A 22,611-nucleotide genomic window follows, 5' to 3' on the forward strand; every position below is an offset into this window, starting at 1 on the left:
CACCAGATATAGTGATGGCCACCAATTTAGATGGCCGCCAGATTCATGGATGATAAGCCTGACAATGGCTACTAGCCAGAATGGCTTTTCTGATCAGAGGCACCATGGCTCCGAGTTCCGCTTGCTCAAGATCATGAGTAGGAAAAGGCCACTGCAGGTATGTCCTGCTTGTGGGCTACCCAGAGGCATCTAGAAGGACACTGTGGGAAGCAGAATGCTAGACTCGTGGGCCCCCTTTGTTCTGATCCAGCAGCTGTGCTCTTCTTATACAATTCTATAATAGCTGCTGCCGTGGCTACATAACTATGGGATGGGGAGGTGAAACATTAAATGGTAAACCAGTCCAGACGCCCAGCCAGCTTTTTCTTCAGTGCTCCCAGGGCACAGAGAAAGGGAGCGCCTGCAGCCTTCCTTGGGAGCCTGGCCTGCGACTAAACTGCATCCCCTCCCTCCCCTGATTTAACCAGAGTCTCCTTTGCTGTATATGGAAGTCACTGTTTTCCTCACAGTGGTCCACCTTCGCCTGTGGCTCTTTCCAAGGGAGAGTGCCAGCCTAATCCCAAATCCTCTAATCAGAACAAACTGTGCAACATTTGGATCCCCACACATAATTTGTATCTTCATTTCAAGGCACATTTCCAAAGAACTGTGTGCTTGTGGCAAGGAAGCGGGGAAGTCAGAGAATCAGGAAATGAAAAGTTGGGGGACAGATGTATGGGAAAGGTCATATCAACAAGAAAATGAGTAGGGCTCTGTAGCAGCCCTTCCCTTCTGCCCTGTTTGCAGAAATGAGTTCTAGAAACCTGTGAAAGAACAAACAGATGTGATAAGCAAGTTGTACTCAGTAATGTCAAGAATGATGCATGCAGCCCTTTGCCCTTTGGGAAAGGAAAGGGAACGGGAGCAACACCAGTGCCTGGGAGAAACGTTTGTTGAGGGCAAGCAAAAAGATCACCCCCTTTCACTATGGGTTTTTTTCCCAACACTTTTGTTTACTAGAATAGAAACGAGAACAATCCCCAATGGCATCTCCAGGTCGGGAATGCTCTGATTTGGATTCCTGCATTGCGTAGGGGATTGGACTTGATGGCCTTATAGGCCCCTTCCAACTCTACTATTCTATGATTCTATGAGATGCATCGCTGGTTTGACGCAGCGTAAGGCAGCTTCGTCTGCTCCTATTGTCAGACCAAGTGCCATCACATTTCCTCCTGTACCATTTCCCCATTGCACCCAGTACAGACTGGCGCAGATGATGGGACCCTACGCTAGATGTATTAATTTTATTATTTGATTTATATCCCGCCCTTCCTCACGGCAGGAGCCCAGGGCAGCAGTGGGTCCATTGTTCGACTTGGCAACTTCTCCCCTCTGGCACGCGAGTTCTCAGCCCCACCTGTAAATAATGGAACTATAAGTCCTTCAGCCTCCACATGATTTTCCCATTAAAACACATGAAAAACAGATTATGCTCAAGTGCTTGCCCAGTAAAAATTACCTCGTCAGCTGCAACACTAGCTAGCCATATTTTGCATTTAACTCTAACTCTGAAAGGAAAATATTTGGATTCTCTTAAGTTGTGAAATTGTATTTCTTCGCTGTTGCTGCTTCTTTTTTTTAAGTCAAAAGCAATTATGAAAAAAAAAATCCCATGCAGAGCGAGGAAGAAAGGCAGTGTCTGGCTGCCAAAGCAGCTCCACAAGGACACACAAGTCAACTCAAGTCCCAATTTTTGTAGGCTACACATCAGGGTTGATTCTCTAGAAAAGACAATCATGCTGGGAAAAACAGAAGGGAGTAGAAAAAGAGGAAGGCCAGACAAGAGATGGATGGATTCCATCAAGGAAGCCACAGACCTGGACTTATAAAATCTGAGCAGGGTGGTTCATGACAGATGCTCTTATAGGGTCGCCACAAGTCGTAGTCGACTTGGAGGCACATAACGACAACACATCAGGGTGCCAAACCAGGCTCATCCGCAAGAATTCTGAGGTTAGGCTCTGCAAAGGCAGATGGAAAGGGAAAGGGCCCACATCCAATCCCATGAGAAATCCTTTACAGCCCCAATTGATTAACAAGCAATCGTAACCCTCATCCAGTCATCCAAGCACATCCCCCTTCCCAGGTACAGAAATGAGACTGGACGGCAGCCCCCTCCCCACTTTCGTGTACCAAGGATGGGGAGGGCAGGGACCGATAAGCTGGCTAAGAAGAGAGAAATGGTATTTCAGTTTAAAGGCAAAAAATATCACAAATAAATAAACGAAAGCTGTTTTTCCTTTGTTCCCATAGGAAGCCTGGTCCGAGGTAAGAGGAAACCAACGCCAAGCAGAAGCAAGTATGGTCTCTGGGTAAATGCAGATCCCAGAGGGTCATTACATTTGTTGCCATTATATTGCATTTTAAGCACAGGCAGAAATAAAGAGCAACCTGAAGGAATTCTTGCCTGTAGAATTGGAAAAACAGGTCTGAGGTCCCCACCCAACGGAAAAACAAATCCTGCAGAAACCTCAAGTCCAGCTGCACAACGCAAACTCCTTGTGACGCCTGGCCTGTCTCGTGGTGTGCAGCAAATCCTCTCTGGCCTCTAAGCCTTTACAAGAACATGGACTGATAAAACTCAACCTCCAGGGCTGCAACATTTAACCGAGTAATTGGTTTTCATCCGATTTTTATTGAGTTTAAATAACAAGGAAGTTTTAAAGTTATTTATATGTTATTTAAGGTTTTCAAACACTTTTCAGCAACATGAATAACAAAACAGATTTGGTCCCAGCCCAGGCCCACTTGTTCTCCAGCCCCCCTTATCTGGGCCACATTCACACCATACATTTATTCCACTATTATTCCACTTTTAACAGTCATGGCTTTCCCCACAAAATCCTGGGAAGTGTACTTTGTGAAAATTGCTGAGAGCTGTTAGTAGACCCCTATTCTCCTCGCAGAGCTACAACCCCCAGAAGAGGGGCTGACTGTTCAACCACTCTGGCCGCTGGAGCTCTGCCAGGGGAGTAGGAGTCTCCTGACAACTCTCAGCACCCTTCACAAACTACACTTCCCAGGATTCTCTGGGGCAAGCCAGGACTGTAAAGAGGAATAGTTGTGGAATTAAACGTATGGTGTGAATGTGGCCTTGATAATTGGAAGAGTATTAGCAGAAAGGAAGAAAATAAAAGAGAATGAGGGGAAAAAAAAGAAATTAAATGACCGATGGGGTGGGGAGACGAAGAGTTTGTGCTTTAATTCCTAATTGGTCAGTACATAACTCTACTTTGCCGCATAATTCGGTCATTTTGTCTTCATTCTCTTTTTTCACCCTTGTTGCTAGTCTGTGCGCTGCCTAATAGCAACTCATCTTGGATCCATTGACCTATTTTTGGAGTTGCTTTGGCTTAACAATCAAAGCTCCTAAGCGGGGGTCCTACTGGGAGTCCAGTTTTAAAACTTCTAATCAGCTAAATAAACATCCTTGATTAAATCAGGCAGAATATTTTTGAAGGGGTATGTGGTTCAACTTTTTTTTAAAAAAATACAGATATACAAACTGCAGACAGCTCCTGCCTGAGGTCTGGCAAATGACAGCAGACCAAAACAGAAAAGAAAAAAGGCTTCTACGAAGAAGCAGTGGGGAGAGGGGGATCCTAAGGCACCAAGTTGGAATGGCAATGGAAGGATCAATAAAAGTGAGGCAGACTGGTTCCAGAGAGGCTTTACCCACGCCAGACCTTTATTTCACTTTAGACAGTCCTGATGCCCCCCAAAGACTCCTGGGAAGTGTAGTTCCCAGAGAATTCTGGCCACTGGAGTTCTGTCAGGGGGATAACAGCCTCCTAACAACTCTCAGCAACCCTCACAGGCTACACGTCCCTGGATTCTTTGGGGGAAGCCAGGACAGTCTAACGTGGAATAAAGGTCTGGGGTGGATGTGGCGTTTGCTGAAGAATCAGGTCTCAAGATGGGATTTGGGGGAAAGAGGGAGGCAGCCTGACAAATATACACAAGGGGGTGGCAATGTCTTGTTTAATTGTTTGTTTGTTTGTTATCATCATCAACAACAATAACAACAGCCACAACAACAAGATTCTAAGCATTTGTCTCTTTAAAAACGCAGACACACTAGAATTCTGTTATTCACAGTTATAATCCAGCTTCGGTGATGCATCCCCACCACACTGGATATATTCCATCCACACAAGGAATTCCTTGGATCCTCCTAACCCCGCTTTTGTTCTTCTCTAATCAGCCTGCAGTGCAATTCAGCAAGAGCTTAAAGCAAACAAAACAAAGCAATCCGGGGAGGGGTGTGCCAGTGCCAGCCTCTCACTCCCTCAGTCACACATTAGAGACTGCCGCTTAGCTTTGCAACGTAACTGAAGCAAACCACAAGTGCCAGGCAAAATTGCTGTGGCTACCTGGCTTTCCCCCGAGGGGACAGAAGCTCTGCAAACCAGGGGGGGGGGCTCCTTTGTGGTAACCCCCTTTTCACCACACAATCCACTAGGAACTTCATTTCACTGGGACATTTCCGGAACAAGGCCTACGGCAGAGAGAAAATGTGGTGCTTTTGAGAAAAACTTGCATAGCTGAAGTTCCCGGAGAATTGGTGTACGAGAAACATGTGCAGACAGCCTGATTCTCCACAGAATGTCCCTGTTCTTCCTAGCTCTTAATTAATCTGCTGTTGCTCTGACTGCAAGCAGACAAATGTACAGATCTGTGCTAAATGTCTGGAATGAGGCCCTTCAACGACAAGCCTGGCACTTGGCAACTCTGAACTTGCATCCCTTTTAGGAACAAATGGCCACCAAATGTTTCAGAGAGTTCACAAGTCACTGGCTTTGAGGATTCTACTATTTTAAGCCTTTGGGGATTTCAGCCATGAGTAAGCCACGTAAGATCAGAGCCCAGCAGTCTTATGAAGTAACAAGCTACAATTTATGAATGACATAAACAACAAATAATTGCGGGTTATGAATGATCAACAGAGGACCTAATTCTAAACACATTAACACTCAAGTGCCTCTGAAGTCAATGGCATACAAGTATGTTTACTAACGAGGCTCAAAGCGACAATGAGAATCAAAGCAAATGCATTCCTAAAAAAACGTTTTAAGAGCTCATGGGTATGTTGCAAGGAGGATACTTTTTTGCCTCATAGCAGCGATAATCTCCATTTTTTTGGAGAAATGCTACTCAAGTGACGGAAAGGTCCATAGTTCCAAAGCAGAGCACATGCTTTGTGTGCAGAAGACCCCAGGTTCAATTCCCAAGACTTCCAGTTATAGGGATGGCAAGCAGAGCAGGTGTGGGGAACCTTCGGCTCTCCAGATCTTGCTGAACTACAACTCCCATCAGACCCAGAAAGCTCATGGACAGAGATGATGGCAGTTGCAGTCTAGCAACTTGTGCCGGGCCAAAGGTCCCCCAACACCTGAGGCGGAGACGGTGGAAAGACAGTGACTGTTTAGGTAATATTGGGATGGATGGGCGAATAGTCTGATGCAGCCTAAGAGCTGGGATAGCTCTGGACAAACTCCGTTTTCATTCCTAACTAGGGATGGGGAGAGAAATTAGATTCAGTTCACCTTTAAAGGCAAATCCAACAAATTCACTTTCCAAAGCAATATGCCATCCTTCAAAGTTCGCACTTCTTTGGTCTTGCACTTCAGGTCTCCAGCTAAGCAGTGTGTACAAAAATGCGTATACTAGGATAAAGTGTGCATAAAAATGCATATATTACTGAAAATAACATACAAACATGTATTATATAGGGGAAATTGCTTTGCAAAAATGTTTATATTGGGTAAAATTGCATGCAAAAATGTGGATATTCGGAGAAATTCACACTAAAATGCTGATGAATTTTCATGAGGGCTTTTTGAAAACGTTGCAAACTGATGTGGAAATGTTGAAAACTGAATTTAAGACTGGAGAAATGAGAAGCTGAGAGGAACCAAACTGAGGAGTCACCCATCCCTGCTCATAAGCTGCCTGTGTTGGGCACCAGGCAATGATACTTTACACCCTGCACCAAAAAGACAAAGCATCCTTTAAATAGAAACTACTTTGCACAAAAGTGAGTGACCTATTCCCCATCTCCTTTATCCTGACAATGCAGAGCCAATCCTACCTAACAAGACAAGACAAGACAGACAGACCTCTGTGGAGAAGGGAGTTCTGCAGAAAATCAAACATCCAAGGGAAGGGACTTCCACAGGTGTGAGGCAGGCATCTGGAGTGCCTCTCAATCGCCCCTTTCCAGATGTTCAAGGCATGGGCGGCTGGACTGTGGCAGCAGGGTCCACTCCTGGCCCATGCACATCCAGTTGAAGTTCTATCGCAAAAGCAAAGCAATTACGTTCAGGAAAACCTCTCCCCCCTCCCCTCCCCTCCCCTCCCAGGACAGAATACATAATTACATTTATGGACTTTGCTGTCATACGATGCGGCAAGAGCCACTAGCTTAGATGGCTTTAAAAAGGGATTGGACAAATTTATGGAGGAGGAGGAGAACTGGACTGGACTGTGAAGGGCTCTTAGTCCCAGTTGCTAATATTTGGAGCTTCTTGGTGAGTGGCAGTGGGGCACTGAGAACCAGCTGCTGGGAAATGGAAGGGCAAGAGAGGGCCGTTCCCCTCATGTCCCTCTTGTGAGCTTCTTCTTCAGGCACTTGCCTGGCCAAAGGGGGAGAGAGATGGCTGGAGCGGGCGCCTGTGGACTGATCCTGCAGCCAGACTGCCGGTGTTCTTAGGATAGGGTTAGGATAGCTGAGAAAAGGCTTTGCTGAAGAAGTAAGCTTGTGAAAGGGTCTACAAAAGAAGAGGCAGAGAAGCTGTTTCTGGCATGGACCCTCTTGCAGCACCAAAACAAAAGTGGGGGGAACAGATTTGCATAAAATGTCCATACACTAATTCAAAGGTATAGATGCAAATTTGGAATTACTGAAATTTATATAGAAAAGCATCTCACCCTAGACTTTCTCCTTCCCCGCTGTTGGGGGGGATGGGAAAGGGGAGTTGGAGAGGGGGGTCACTTAGCTCCCCTCCTGCTCAGGACACAGCAGAGGAGGATTGCATCTTGGCTTCAGTTGTTAAGTTCAAGGGCTGTCTTTGCATACACCTAAGAGGTTAAAACCGTAAAAGGGAAGGGAAATGACATTGGCAAGTACGTGTCAGGGGAGGAAGGTCTGAAACAGATATGGGGAGGGGGGGAGGACTTACACAAACCCAGAAGCCTTTGCAGCTGATATCATAAGGCGAGTTGCCACAGCTGTCCAGGCAAACACTGGGAAGAGGACGCAGAGACTGGTGCTAGCTCAGCAAGCAGAATTTGGAGGGGTGGGGATGGCAGAGAAACGGTATCAATGGGAAGTCTCCCCTTCCTTGCCTCATTTACTCTCAGGTCCCAAGAGTTGTACCTCGGGACACCAGCTTTGCTGCCAGCCCACCTGTTTCTCTCCTGGTTTAATGTCGTTACTTATGGCCAGGAGCAAGGCTGGAGTGATTAAGGGCTAGCCAAGGCAGCCGGGTACACAGCTACAACGCCAATGAATACTCAGCAGAGGCACAGTTATGAAAGCCTGATGCAAAACACTGAGCCAAGGCCTTGTGGTAAGGCACCCTCTTCTCCTGAGCCCAACCTGCCTGCAACAAACACAAAGGCTAGCTAAACAAGTGTTGCCTAAGTTCTGCACTAAGTGGAGGACAGCGGAGCAGATCACCCCACGGGCGGCTGGCAAAGAGGGTAGACTCTAAGTAACAACTGAAGCAGATTTGCCTCTTTGGTCTGGGCTGGGCCAGGGGTCAGAGTAAAATGGAGGGAGCACTCTTGTGCTACACAGCAATAAAATCAGGAATCCCCCCCCAAAAAACCAGTTAACATTGCAGTATGAAAAGTTACAGGATTTCAACAGGAAGCTATGGTACATGCACTGATTGGAAATGACACAATGCGCCCAAAAAAGCTTTTGTGGGCACAAACAGTTTTGAAAGCAGGATATCATCATGAAAGTGATCTTGATAGGCTGGAATATTGGGCTGAAAACAACAGGATGAAATTTAACAGGGATAAGTGCAAAGTCCTAGGAAAAAGAAACCAAATGCACCGTTATAAGATTGGAGATACTTGGCTCAGCAATACTACATGCAAGATGGATTTTGGGATTGTTGTTGATCACAAGCTGAATATGAGCCAACAGTACGATGTGGCTGCAAAAAAGGCAAATGCTATATTCGGCTGCATTAACAGAAGTATAGTTTCCAAATCGTGTGAAGTACTATTCAGCACTGGATAGGCCTCATCTTGAATACCGATTCCAGTTCTGGACACCACACTTTAAGAAGGATGCCTACAAACAAGAATGGGTTCAGAGGAGGGCGATAAGGATGATCAGAGGACTGGAAACAAAGCCCTATGAGGAGAGACTGAAAGAACTGATCATGTTTAGCCTGGAGAAGAGAAGACTGAGGGGAGATAGGATAGCACTCTTCATGTACTTGAAAGTTGCCCCACAGAGGAGGGCTAGGATCTCTTCTCGATCATCCCAGAGTGCAGGAGACGGAATAATGGGCTCAAGTTGCAGGAAGCCAGATTTCGACTGAACATCAGGAAAAACTTCCTAACTGTTAGAGCTGAATGACAATGGAACCAATGACCTTGGGAGGTGGTGGGCTCTCCAACACTGGAGGCATTCAAGAGGCAGTTGAACAGCCACCTGCCAAGTATGCTTTAATTTAGATTCCTGCACTGAGCAGGCAGTTGGACCAGATGGCCTTATAGGCCCCTTCCAACTCTACGATTCTATGACATGCTGTTTGGTCATTTTATATGCCATAGTCTCCATATTGCAAACTCTGTCCATTGCACAAATCTAAGAAACTATTGGGCCTGCTCCACTCAAAGCCAAGCCAATTTATGGTCTTCCATGAGATCTTATTTTTATTTATTTATTTATTTATTTAATTAAGCTTATATACCGCCCGACTAGCAACAGCTCTCTGGGCGGTGAACATTAAAAATACAATAAAAATAACACAATATAATATAACACAATACAAAACTGTACAAAAAACTGTACAGTCTAAAATCAAAATATAATAATTTAGAATTAACAGGAATTAAAATGCCTCAGAGAAGAGAAAGGTTTTAACTTGGCGCCGAAAAGATGACAGTGTCGGTGCCAAGCGCACCTCCTCGGGGAGACCATTCCATAGTTCGGGGGCCACCACTGAGAAGGCCCTTGATCTTGTCACTGCCCTCTGGGCCTCCCTATGAGTCGGAACCCGGAGGAGGGCCTTCGTAGCAGACCGTAGTGTACGGGCCGGTTCATAGCGGGAGAGGCGTTCCGACAGATATCGTGGTCCCACGCCGTATAAGGCTTTATAGGTAAGTACCAACACTTTGAATCTGGCCTGGAAGCATATTGGAAGCCAGTGCAGGCGAGCCAGCACAGGTGTTATATGCTCAGACCGCTTAGTTCTTGTTAGCAGTCTGGCCGCCGCATTTTGCACTAGCTGTAGCTTCCGAACCGTCTTCAAAGGTAGCCCTACGTAAAGCGCATTGCAGTAGTCCAGACGCGAGGTTACCATAGCATGTACCACTGATGTGAGGTCCTCCTTACTCAGATAGAGACGTAGCTGGGCTACCAACCGAACGCATTCCGCGCCACCGAGGCTACATGAGCCTCAAGTGTGAGGGAAGAGTCTAAGATGACTCCCAGACTACGAACCTGTTCCTTCAGGGGGAGTGTAACCCCATCCAGGACAGGATATGTATCCACCATCTGATTGGAGAAACCATCCACCAACAGCATCTCAGTCTTGTCAGGATTGAGTCTCAGTTTGTTAGTTCTCATCCAGTCCATTGTCGCGGCCAGGCAACGGTTCAGTCTTCACACTGGCAGGCCGTTCACCTCTTGGTCTGCCAGCACTCCTCCTTGCTTCCTCTCTTCCCTTCCCTTTTTAGAAGCAGCAGCAAAAAGAGAAACTCCAGGAAAAAAATGGGTCAACAGAAACCTGCAATCAAAAGCTTCCTTCCTTGTCCTGTCTGCCCCAACCTGGAGCTCTGCAGATGTTGTAGTCGAAAACATGTGGAGGGCCCCAGATCTGGGAAAGTTGGCTTAAACTGTGTGCGAGAGATGAGCTCTTTCCTGGTGGGCACCTCATCATTCTGCTAGCCAGCCTTTTGGCAAAGACATTTTGAGCAACAATAATGGCTGAAGGATAAAAGCTTAAAGCCAGTTGTGAAAAACGGGTGAGAGGCTGAAAATGAGACACTGAAGTGCCAATGGTCCCGGCCTCCTTGCAATCCAGAGAACGACAGCACTTCCAGGATATAATTTAAGACACACATACACTTCCTGGCCTGGTGCGGGGTGCGTGGAAGTGACTGTATGTATCACTGAGCCTGAATCCCACAGTGAGAACCCACACAGCCAAGCCACATCCCACCCAAACAAGAGCGCCTTTGATTCCTTCCCTGATTGTAATTCAAAAGCTGCCTCTTCAGCGCACTGAAACTCATTGACCCTTGATGCTCGTCAAGCAAGCCCGCCTGGGTCCCCAGAGGTCCCCAGTCAGTGGCTGTGGCAGACAGCACTGAAATCCCCAGGTGGCAGCACACACACAGGGTTGGTCAGGGGAAACATCTGCTGTCTGCGTGTGCCTGCTTGTGCTTGGAAGCAGAGTCCTTGTGGGCCAAGGAATGGAAACGCTGCACTGAGAGCCTCCGTTTCATCCAGGGTGAAATTCCTCCCCAGTCAGGCAGGCAATCAGTAAGGTTGTAAATGTCAGCAAAACACCCATCACCTAGGGCCCGTTCATTCACACGTGTTTGAATGAGGCAAATGTGCACTTGTGTCTTGTTTAGTGAACTGCTTTAACCGCTTTATTCCCACGCCAGCTATTCTGATCTTTATCTCTTTCTCAACCCAGGGGCTCGCTCTCTGCTTCCTGGCTCCGTTTCCCTTACAGAGCCTGTTGGGAGCTGCAGTACTGCAAGAGAAACTATACAGCAACCTTCCCCAACCTGGTGCCCTCCAGATATCGCTGGACTACAACTGCCACCAACCCCCCACTATTGGTAACGCTGGCTGTGCCTACCGGAAGTTAGGCTCGTATAAAAGAGGCAGCGTCAGATTGAAGACCTCCTTTTATCCTCCACCGGCAGACTGCCTCTTTCCGTCAAGCTGTAAGCTTTTCCTCCTATCAGTGTGCATTTCCATCTGTTGCAGATTGTGAAGTAGATGGAAATGACCACAGCGCCTAGCATGCATGGCTGGGGGCCATCCCCCCCCCACGCCAATAACAATAAAGGCAGTGACAAGATCAAGGGCCTTCTCAGTGGTGGCCCCCAAACTATGGAATAGTCTCCCCGAGGAGGTTCGCCTGGCGCCGACACTATCATCCTTTCGGCGCCAGGTTAAAACCTTTCTCTACTCCAAGGCATTTTATTTTTTTGTTAATGACTGTAATGTTTGTAATTTGATTTTAGCCTTTGCTGTTTTTAGATTGTGAAATTTGATTTTAGACTGATGTTTTTGTATTATATTGTATTTTATTGTATCTATGTTCACCGCCCAGAGAGCTATTGCTAGTCGGGCGGTATATAAGTTTTAAAAATAAATAAATAAATAAATAAATAAATAAATAAATAAATAAATAAATAAATAAGCAGATGTTCTTCCAAGAAACCTCCCTTTCAGTTTTACTGCCGGACCTGCTTTTCCTGGAGGGTGACAGATCAATGCTCAGGGCTGTGTTTGGATGATTGGGGGGGGGGGAGATGGAGGGGAGAGGCTGGCACAGAGCAGACTGGGATTCCTGGCGTAGCTGATGGCCTGGGACCAACTTTCCATGACAGAAAGGGCATCAGCTGCAATGTGGGTTCCTTGGTTGAAGACACAGAGGGAGGGAGGGTGGGGACTGCCAGGCCAATGGCCCAATGCCACAAGGGCCATCTGATGCCCCCTGCTCAAAGCCACCTTGGTGGTCCAAGACCTCCTACCACTGAAAAGGGGAGAACACTTGGCAGTCCTACCCCCCACATCCTTGGATTGGCCCCTCGCAGTACTTGCTTGATCTGAGATGGATTCAGAGGCTCCACAGCACTGGGAAGAATTAGGTGGGGCATGTCTAATCCTCTCTCCCCCCCCCCCACACTCTCCCAGTCTTAGGCACTAAGGGTGCTTCCGGACAACCTGTTTATTGAGCACTCATCCTGATTTGTTTGCAGGGACATTGGACGGCATTCGCTACTTAATGAGCGTTTATTCTGATTTGTATGCAGAGAGGTTAGATGACGTTGTGTGAAAGGAAGTGCATTTCCCTGTCAAGTTTCCTTATTGCAAAAAGTCCAATCTTTTGGGAAAGAGGGGCTTGTTGTGTAAGGCCTCCAAATCAACTATAGCTGCGCAACCCGGATTTGTTCTTATGTGACTGAATCCAACTCAAAAATAGTGACGATCGGGAAGTACCCTAAGTAATGGATCCCACCTGAACAAGGGTGGGGACACAGGAAGGAAGAAGCAAGAATGCCGAGTTAGGGGGAGGGGAGGATCAGGTGGTCTTGGGATCAGAGTGAAACTGTGAAATCTCCATGCCAGATTTACCAGGGGCCAAAGGAATGGTGGCTGCAACAGAAGACCCAGTTCCCCATCTGCACAATGGGGGGGGCACACAGTTCCCCTTTTGGGAGAAGATGGAGGCAAACAGGAGCTGCACAATGTCACCTCCTCTTTGTCACCCGTCACAGCTTGCAGTGTATACCTTGGCTCACTCACTCAAATGATCTAGAGCAGCCTTTCCCAACTAGCGGGCCACCAGATGTTGTTGGACCACAACTCCCATCAGCCTCAGACAGCATTGCCAATGGTCAGGAAAGATGGGAACTGTGGTCCAACAACATCTGGTGGCCCACTAGTTGGGAAGGGCTGCTCTAGAGAAACTGCAAGTGCCTGTCTGCAGAGCACCTCCTGCTTGGAACGTCTCAAGACCTGCCTTCTGCTGGCACTGCCACTGGGCAGGGTGGTTGGACTGGGCAATCTTTTGCTGCCTCCCAGCTCTGCTACTCGTTCATCCCACCTGGGAGTTTTGGTCAGCTGATGTTTCCGTTCAGAGTTGCTCCCTCTCGTATCTCAGATTCCTGCAGTTCTTACTTGAGAACCAGCAAATGTCTGTCGTCATCAAAACAGGCTAAACAAACAGCTGAAAGAGTCACTCTGGGTGTATATTGCAAAGGTAAACATTGCCTAAGGAGTGGGGAGGGCAGGACTGCACTCTGGAAGGGAGAATGCATCCAAAGCAAGGCTGCAAGGCACACCTGTCCTGAAAAGCAGGCAGAAGGTGCTTGTGTGCTGCATATTTGCCGCCTTGCTTGGCATGAGGGAAGTGAAGGTGCCACATGGGTCCCAAGGAATCAGCTGCCCAAGCTGATAGCAAAACTGGTGTGATTAGCCAAGTGTTGGGCGTGCGATTGTGGTTTTGCGTATACAAATAACACCACCATCAGGGCCCTCTCTGCCCTTGGCTTGCCAAATAGACCCTTTGGGCACAAACATATGGTATCTTTCTGGGAGCCTCAAGTATATGACAGCATCGAAGAGAGCATCGAAGGGTGAAAAGAGTTGTTTTAAATGCAGAGAAGGTCATCAGGTTTAGATCATTTAAAATCTGCTCTCCATCTCCCTTTGGGAAGGTTTAGGTTTTCAAGCTCTTGAAAAGGGCTGGCTTTTAGGACTCTTTCCTGAGGAATCCTGGCCAATTCCTCCTAGAGACACAGGAGGGACCCCCACTTTGTTTTCTGGTGGGTGTTTTCGTGGTGGGCTTGGAGCTGAAAACGCACAACCCCACTTCGATGTGGGTGAGCGGCTACAACGTGAGAGATTCAGGTTCAGTTGCCTGCTTGGCTAGAAGCTTGCTGGGTGGCCTTGGCCAAGATGCATTTTCACTCAGCCTCAAAGGGCTGCTATGAGATTTTCGGGGAGGGGAGGGGTGCTATAATAATTGCTAAAGTGAATCAAGCTGTGAAAAATCAAACACATTGACTGGCCTTATGCAAATGGTCTAGTCCATGGGTGGAGAACCTGTGGGCTATAGCTCTCATCTTTCTCGACCACTAGACCCACTGGCTGGGGCTGATAGGAGCTGGAGTCCTGGAACACGGGGGGGGGGGTCACAGGTTCCCCATCCCTGCTCTATTGCATCACCTCGTGGCTTGGAGGCATCCTGGGAGCGGTTAGGAGATGATGTGCCAGAATCAGTTCTCCTTCCCCCCTCTAACTTGGCCTCATTTCACCCCAAGTGGCTATATATTTATACGAGTGCCAGGTGTCAGTCATACACACCTATCCCCGAAACCATCCCAGACAGAAGGAGGAAGGCTGCAAAACTGAACTACTCACCCACTTCAAGTAAGGAAATATTAGGGAGGTTGTGCCAGACAACTCTTCTTGGTGGTGGCACCCATTTGATAGACGGCTCTTCCCAAGGAAAGTTGGGCTTGGCACCTACATAGTCACGTTTTAAGCATCAGGCAGACCTTTTATTTCCCCTCCCCCGCAAGGCCTTTTATGAACATTTAACTGATGCTTTCTCCTGCTGTTTTTAATTTTTGTCTATTATATTGCCCTTATATTTTATTGCATGCGTTACATTTTCATTGTGTGTACGCCCTGGGAAGACGTACTTGAGCAGAGGGGTAAAAACCTATGAAACTCGAAATGTGAACAGGGTAGTGGTCTGAGAGCAAGCCGAGCAGGGGGAACATTCAGCGTCCTTTCGCTCATGCCGTGTGGGTGCACAGAAGGAAAACAGGGTGGCCCGGAGTCTGGCAGAAGAGCCCTTCACCAGATTTCTTCCCGGAGGTTCTCATCAACACCCGTTACACCTTGGACTCTCTCTGCTGTGCCATACGGAGCTCAAGGCATGCTGCAGCACTCACACGTGCCACCCCAAGGTGCTCACAGGAAGCAGCAGCAGGCTTAATCGCACTTGTGCCTCTCTTGTAAGGACCTGGACTGGTTGGTGGATTTGGTGGGCTGGTGGGAGGGGGGAAACGTTGAATGCATGTCAATGCAGCCACAGCAAGAGGAAACCACAACTGCTGTGAGTAACAGTGGTGGTGGAACCCATTCAACGTTTCCCCCTCCTTCCCTCCCTCCCCCCAATGTAAGAGGAAGACAATTTGGCATAGCCCCACTGTGGCCCAGGACCCACCCTTTCTCCCCCACCAGCCCACCAAGCTTGGAATGGTCAGAGGGTGCCTCTTGCCATCGTGGCTCTATAAAATTAATTCTGCCAAGCACAACAAACAGCCTGTTCTTTACTTCATTGAGTGTTTCCATGCTGGCATTTTATAGGGGGTTTAATTGCATCAGGTTATAATGGTGCAGCAGCTCCAGGACCAGGGCAAGCTTTTAAGAGCAAAGCAGAGCAAAGAGGAAGAGGAGCCAACCTCCAGCTCTGGTTTCCATCCAGCCTCTTCCAGGGGCCTGCCAAGAACTATGGGCAACGCTGAGCAGCACCCAGACAAGAGGGGTACTGAGCTGAATGCCTGCCTAGAGTCACTGCCTCTAAATCCCAGGAGTGTGCAAGGGGCAGCGGCCATCAGTCAGTGATGGAGGAAATGCACTTTGCACATTCTCAGAGGTATTTTGTTTCACCTCTTCTGTGGATTAGGGCCCAGCAGCTATGGGAGAACAGGCAGTTGCATGGAGAGATTGAGAGGGCTTGCATGTTTGTATTTCCCAGCACAAACTGGCAGCTGTGATTGCGCACTGATTACCCTCCATCATTAGTGGTTAATCCAAGCCTGAGCTACAGCAAGCCTCAGCAGCAGGGCCCATGTTATGCCATCCTGAAGGCGTCTGGGGGTTGGAGAACTTCCCTCAGCCCACAAATCCCCTCCAAGCTCTGGCTGTGCTGCCACATTTCAAACTGCACTTTCTCCAGGAGAAATTCTATCCTGCTGTCTCTTTCCAGAGACAAAGCTGAGCGCTCTGCAGAACAGCTCCTATTCTAGGCCAAGAGCTTGGTTTGGCTTCTGGAGATGAAAAGGAAGGAATGGAAAGTCTTCTTGAAAGAGACTGCAAGCTGGCAGGCAGGTTTGGGACCCCATGTTGAGCCTTGAGCAAAGAAGGGCAGCATCCTCCGCATGGCAAGAGGCACTTCGGGGCCAAGCAAAGAGTTTAGCTCTGGATGGAAATGTGCAGGCGTCTCCAGGGCAGGGTGGTCATCACTCCTGCAGTCTCACATCGAGGATGGCTCCCTTGCACCAGCATGCTCCAGAGCTCCAGACTTCATCATCATGTGCACGAGAAATTCTATTCCTTCTTCACCCCCCTCACGGCCACCCTGGGACAACAGTCCTTAACTGCATCCTACACAATAATCGGGGAGACCCACTGGAGCCGATTTGAAGGAGGGTCATGACACGCCCAAGACGTTATATGCACAGTGCACAGGCCACCTGTGGGATTTGCTGCTGCAAGATACGATGGTAAGAAGAGCTACCAACCATGAACTTAAATGGTTTTTAAAAAGGGTTATGCAAATTTGTACAGCAGGAACAGGCAAACCTTTGGGGTCAAGGGGAAGTGGTCAGGGGTGGCCCAAAAGTGAACAGGAATGGCTCTTTTCTCTGTCCCCCCTCCCCCTCTCTCCTTCATTCATCCATGGTTTCCCTCTTCCATCCATCCATCCATCCCCCCCCCCCACACACAGTCTCCCTCTTCCACCCACCCATGCATCTGCTGGATGAGACTGTGTGGGATATGGTTTGAGTGTTGGATTATGGCCTGGGAGATGGCCAGGGTTCAAATCCCCACTCAGCCATGAAGCTCACTGGGTGACCTTGAGCTAGCCACTGTCTCTCAGCCTAAGCTACCTCACAGGGTTGTTGTGAGGACAAAGTAGGGAGGGGAGAACCATGTACACCTCCTTGAGCTCCTTGGAAGAAAGGTGGGATATAAATGTAATCTCTCCCCCCCTCAGGGCTTCCCCGCCTCCCAGCCTGTATCCACCAATTATTTCCTGCAGTCAATAAGGCAAACAGCAAACAGAACTGTCAGAGGCTCGTCTAGAGGAGAAACCACAGAGCCCGGGTCTTACAGCGGCATTCCAAAGGGCCCCTCCCTTGAGAAAAACCAGAGAGTGTTTGGGAGGGCTGCTCTTGCCCCCACACTCTGTGCCTGGCCTACGTAGGGATGCCTCCCTGTCCGGACATTTCTTCTTCACCAATGTCACTTTCTGACAGCAGCAACGGCAGTGGAAAGCATGGAGGCCTTGAGGGGCTGCAGAGAGGGAGGTGGAGGGCTACGTGCATGCTGTCCACCTACACTGCAGGGAATAAGTCAAAAGTTATTAGCTATGGTAGAGCTTCCATGTTCTAAGGCAGTGTATCTGTGAATATCAGATACTGTGCGTATGCACAAGGGCAAGGGGAGAAGGCTGTTGTCTTCATGCTCAGCCTGTGAGTTTCCCAAAAACAGTTGAAATGCCTCCGCGGGAATGCTGAAATCAGGTCTCACTGCATGACCTGATGCCCACGAGAAAACTTCCTATGGCAGCAGAGGTTCTCACGTGTGTGTTTTGGGCCAGGAATGAGAAGAAATGGATGAAAAAGAGAGTCATGGGAGGTGTCCTCTAAGGCCATTTCACACATGGCATATCTCCTCCTCCTCCTCCTCCAGGGAAAGTTGCTTCCATTTAGCAAACAGCATATTTTTACATTTCTTGTAGTCCAGTGTCTTCCACACAGGATATCTGTCTGGTGTGAGAAGTCCAGGCACAAAGAGAGACAGGATGCAAAGTGCTTGGCATCCATGCACGGAGAACACCTCAACTCATTAACAAGATGTGAATTGCTGAGTTTGAACATCTTGCTACCACCACCATCCTAGCAACTGTGCTCCCCCTTCTGGAAGATGGGGCAGATCAGCTGCAATTTCTCCCCCACCCAAGTGCTAATGGGCCTTACCCCTCCCTGGCATGATGCCCCACCCTTTCGAATTAATCTGCCTGCTGTATGCATCCATCTCAGGGTGCAGCCATCCTGACAAACAAAGACCAGCTTGTTAGCAAGAAATTGCGAGCTGTTTCATGCTGTCTGTGGCAGACAAATTGCCCTGGTATTCCAACAATGTTTCTTGCGGTAAACATTAAATGTGAAGAAAGGCAGACATAACTCCCTAAACCGGCCTTCATTTACAACTTCCAGCTAGCGTGGCCATGACAGCTGGGCTGATGAGAATTGTAGCCCAAAACATCTGGAAGGCTATAGGATGGCAAGAGCTGCAACATATGGTTTTGTTCCTTGCTGCAACAGACTGAACATCAGAAGAGCCTGCAGGATCAGGCCAAGGCAGCTGCTCTAGTCCAGCATCCCGTTCTCACAGTGGCCAACCAGATGCCCCAATAGGAAGCCCACAAGCAGGACCTGAGTGCAAGAGCGCTCTCCCCTCCTGCAGCTTCCGGCAACTGATCCAACTGAAGATCTATCACATCCAGCATTTCCAACATTGGCCAACCGGATGAATGTGCACCTAGGAAGTTAATGAGCAGAGCATGTAAAGTGAGTGATCATTGCCTGTTTGTGCCCCTGCATCTGGTGTTCCAAAGAGATCCCAAGTAACTATGATACTTTTCATAGATTTGTCCTCTACAAGTTTTCCAACCCTGTTGTTTAAAGCATCTAAATTAATGATCATCACCATTTCTTGTGACAGTGAAATCTGCATGTCGTGAGGAGGACCTAAGTGAACCGTGTCTTGGCATCCCAAGAACTACACAATTCAAGGTGCAGCTGTAGCCCTCGTACCCCCAAAGAACAGATGAGCTCATATACGCCTGGTCCCCAGACTGTGCAACTTGAGACCGCAGGTGGATTCCCATGGAAAGGAACATTCCGTTCCTTAACTAGATGCCTGGGAAAAGAAGCATTTTTAGCTTGGCCGTCGCCCCAGTATACTAGATTTCTAAACACAGGTATGCTGTTTCACAGAGGAGCATTCAGTAATGTGAGCCCTAATCTACAGTCTGAAGCAGTACAATCCAGACACAGTTTTACTATTTCATCTGTTGTATACAAGATCCAGATCCAAGAAATGATACAGGAGGTTTAGAAAACAATCCACTGCGTTGCTGCAAGATGGGTTAGGGAGTGGCCAGTCACTTTGGAAATTGAGATGCCTGCACCATGTCCATCAGCCGAGGCTCCTAGCTCCACACTCAACAGTCGCCAGCTCTCAACCATTTTACTGCACATTGTGCAAGACTCCTCATGTGCCTCTGCAAAACTGTGATCAGCAGGAAGCACCTCCAGCAATTCAACCATCGAATTAAAGTCTCTTGTGCTTTCGCTGAAGAATGTCAAGACACAAATGCCCATCCTTCCAGGATCTTAGCAAAATTATCACAAGGTTAACTCACAATCCAAAAAACTGCTTTCCGCAAATATATAAATAGGACATAACCATGGAGAATATACACAAATTCTGAACCAACAATGCATAAAGGCATGTCAAATGCTTCACACAAATTGCAGGTTACAGGATTAAGTAGTTTACTTAGATTGCAAAATTGTGGATTTGGAACTACTTTGTCACAGACCCAGGTGAGATCCAAGAATTAAAGGTATAGCCTCCAGTCATTTCAGCAGCGCTTGGCCCAGCACAGATTTGGCATACCTGTGGGGTGGAATTCACTGCTAGTCCTATTCAGAGTAGACCCATTGAAGCTAATAGACATAACTAAGGTTCATTAATTTCAGTGAGTCTACTCTGAGTAGGATTTAGTTGTCTACAACTCATGGTGCATAATTAAGCACATATGAAGAGCCCTGTAGGATTAGATAAAGGTGAGCCCCTCTAGCCCAGCACTCTGTCTCTACCAGTGGCTGGCTAGATGCTTCCAGCAACACCACAAGCAGGGCATGAAGGCAACAGGACTCCTGCTCGACCCCCTGGCCATTGACCTATGGGGTCCCTCAAGGTTCCGTTCTGTCCCCCATGTTATTTAACATCTACATGAAACTGCTGGGAGAGGTTGTCCAGGATTTTGGGGTTCGGTGCCATCAATATGCCAATGACACTCAACTCTATTTCTCTTTTCCACCTGAAGCCAAGGAAGCCGTACAGGTCCTAAACCATTGTATGGCATCAGTGATGGACTGGATGAGGGCAAACAAGTTGAGATTAAATCCTGATAAAACAGAGGTACTCCTGGTCAGTCGGAGGGCAGATCAGGGAATAGGGATTCAACCAGTGCTGGATGGGGTTGCACTCCCCCTGAAGTCTCAGGCTCGCAGTTTAGGTGTACTACTGGACTCAGCATTGAATTTGGAGGCCCAGATTACTGCTGTGTCCAGGAGCGCATTTGCCCAATTAAAACTGGTGCGCCAGCTGCGCCTGTTCCTGGAGCTGCCTGATCTGACTAGGGTGATGCATGCCTTGGTTACATCCCGCTTAGACTACTGTAACGCGCTCTATGTGGGGCTGCCTTTGAAGACTGTTTGGAAACTTAAATTGGTACAAAGAGCTGCAGCCAGAGTGCTAACCGGGGCTGGTTACAGGGACCATACAACTCCCCTGTTACAACAGCTCCACTGGCTGCTAATTTGTTTCCGGTTACAATTCAAAGTGCTGGTTTTGACCTACAAAGCCCTATACGGCTCAGGTCCAGACTATTTGACAGATCGTATCTCCCTACATGAACCTGTCCAGGATTTGAGATCTTCAGGTGAGGCCCTTCTTGTGCTCCCCACACCTTCGCAAGTACATATGACACGGACACGAGATAGGGCCTTTTTGGTGGCCGCCCCTAGGCTATGGAACTCCCTTCCGAGTGAGGTGCGATCAGTTCCCTCCTTGCCGTCTTTCTGGCGACAAGTAAAGACTATTTTATTTCAACGGGCATTTGGGATAGAGAACGACCAGGATTAAGTGTCATAGGATTGGTGTCTACAGTATATGATTTTATTATTTTAAATTGTCCGCTGTTTTTAACGTATGTTTTATGGCTTTTAATTTTTCTCAAAGTTTAATTCTATTTTTAATTGTATATTTCTGTATGTTTTAATGGTGTTGTTTTTAGTTGTAAGCCGCTCTGAGTCCTATTGGGAAAAGGGCGGGGTAGAAAAAAAGTTTATTATTATTATTATTAACAGTAAGACTGTCAATCTGTGAATTGTTCCTGTGTGTGTTTTAAAGGGTTGTATTATTTTTTTAATGGATTTTAGTCTTTTTATCTGTTTGCTTTTGCTAGAAACGGAGCTGTACTGTGTGCAAAGGGCAGTAAACAAACCACCTAAATAAATAACAAATAAACAGCCCTCTCCACTGGTATTTAGGGGTGTGGTGTCTCTAGACAGAGTAAATCCTTTAAAAAAAAATAAACTGACAACTCCACAAAGGCACACGTGCCCATGCACACACTAAGCTAAGCACACTAAGACCCTATTCAAAGCAGCAGCATACCTTTTAAAACAGGCATGGCTTTTCCCTAAATAATCCTGGGAACTGTCATTTTTTATGGATGCTGAAAGTTGTTAGGAGAACCCGAATCCTTTATCAGTGGTTCAATTCCCAAAGCTCCCTGGGAAGAGGGATGGTTTGTTAAACCACTCTGAGAATTGTAGCTCTGTGAGAGGAACAGGGGTCTCCTGAAAACTCTCAGCAACCGTAACAAATTACACTTCCCAGGATTCTTTGGGGAATCCATGACTGTTGAAAGTAGTATGATACTTCTTTAACTGCATATGCAGAAGGGGCCTGCACCTGGCCATCACTTCTGGGCAGCGACAACAGGAAGACATGCACGGAGAGGTAAAGTGCACGCAGCGGCCATGATAGCTGTATCAGGAGACCACATGGACCTGTGTGTTGCTTAAAGGGGGGAAATGTGTCCCTCTTCTTCCCTCCCCCCAGCAAAGGAAGTCCAGTTGGAACCGTGTCATAAAAGGTCTCTACTGCACCTGCATCCATTCCAAAATATTCTCAGACTGATGCAAAGGAAACTAGCATGTAAAACATATTTTGCTTACGAAAAGATTTAGTTCAAATTTACACCAAACTTGCACTGATTCTGCTTTATTCCTTGAACCACCTTCCTTCTCTCTCTCTTTCTCTCTCTCTCCCCCCCCCCCGATGCAGCAGGGGAAGTGATGGATCACACTGGCGAGCCCCACAATCAGTAAGAGCATAAATGTAACTATATGCTAAGATCCCCACTGGATCCATTTCCTCCAGCACTCTGTTCTCAGCCTCTCCATTTATCAGCTCTTCTGCACAAGGCACACATGGATCCCACATGAAGGCTCTCTGCAGAGAAAAGCAGTGAGGTCAGCCTCTTCAGACTATCACACGTAAACACTCATATGGAGGCCAGACATGGCTTGACACCAGGACCGATCACTCCCCTGCCCCCCACATCCCATTTGGTTACTTGGACAAGGCTTCTCCTGTGGATGAAACAGAATTTAGTAGAATTTCATCAGCTACTCCATGCCCTCTTCACCTGCATGCTTAGAAAATACTTGCATGTAGAAGGAGCAAATGGGTACATATTGCTGATCAGAAGACAATGAGTTGCAAAAGGAAAACCACACTGCTTGTCACAT

The 22,611-nt window shown here is 47.6% G+C and overlaps 1 protein-coding gene across 5 annotated transcripts in view; it reads right to left on the reverse strand.

Moving 5' to 3' along the window:
* The window catches only part of IL11RA (interleukin 11 receptor subunit alpha), a 139,891-nt gene that overhangs the window by 40,540 nt on the left and 76,740 nt on the right, over window positions 1-22,611 (reverse strand). Inside the window, exon 3 of one of the 5 annotated variants that reach the window (XM_061613046.1) lies at window positions 6,159-6,334. The exons of 3 other annotated variants lie outside the window; for them this stretch is intronic. The gene's annotated coding sequence lies outside the window, so the exon portion shown is untranslated. Of the gene's footprint in view, window positions 1-5,585; window positions 5,607-6,158; window positions 6,335-22,611 lie in introns of those variants that run through there. One more of the 5 variants, XM_061613054.1, reaches the window with a different exon arrangement.

Source organism: Rhineura floridana, chromosome 1, assembly GCF_030035675.1.
Source record: "Rhineura floridana isolate rRhiFlo1 chromosome 1, rRhiFlo1.hap2, whole genome shotgun sequence".
NCBI lineage: Eukaryota > Metazoa > Chordata > Lepidosauria > Squamata > Rhineuridae > Rhineura > Rhineura floridana.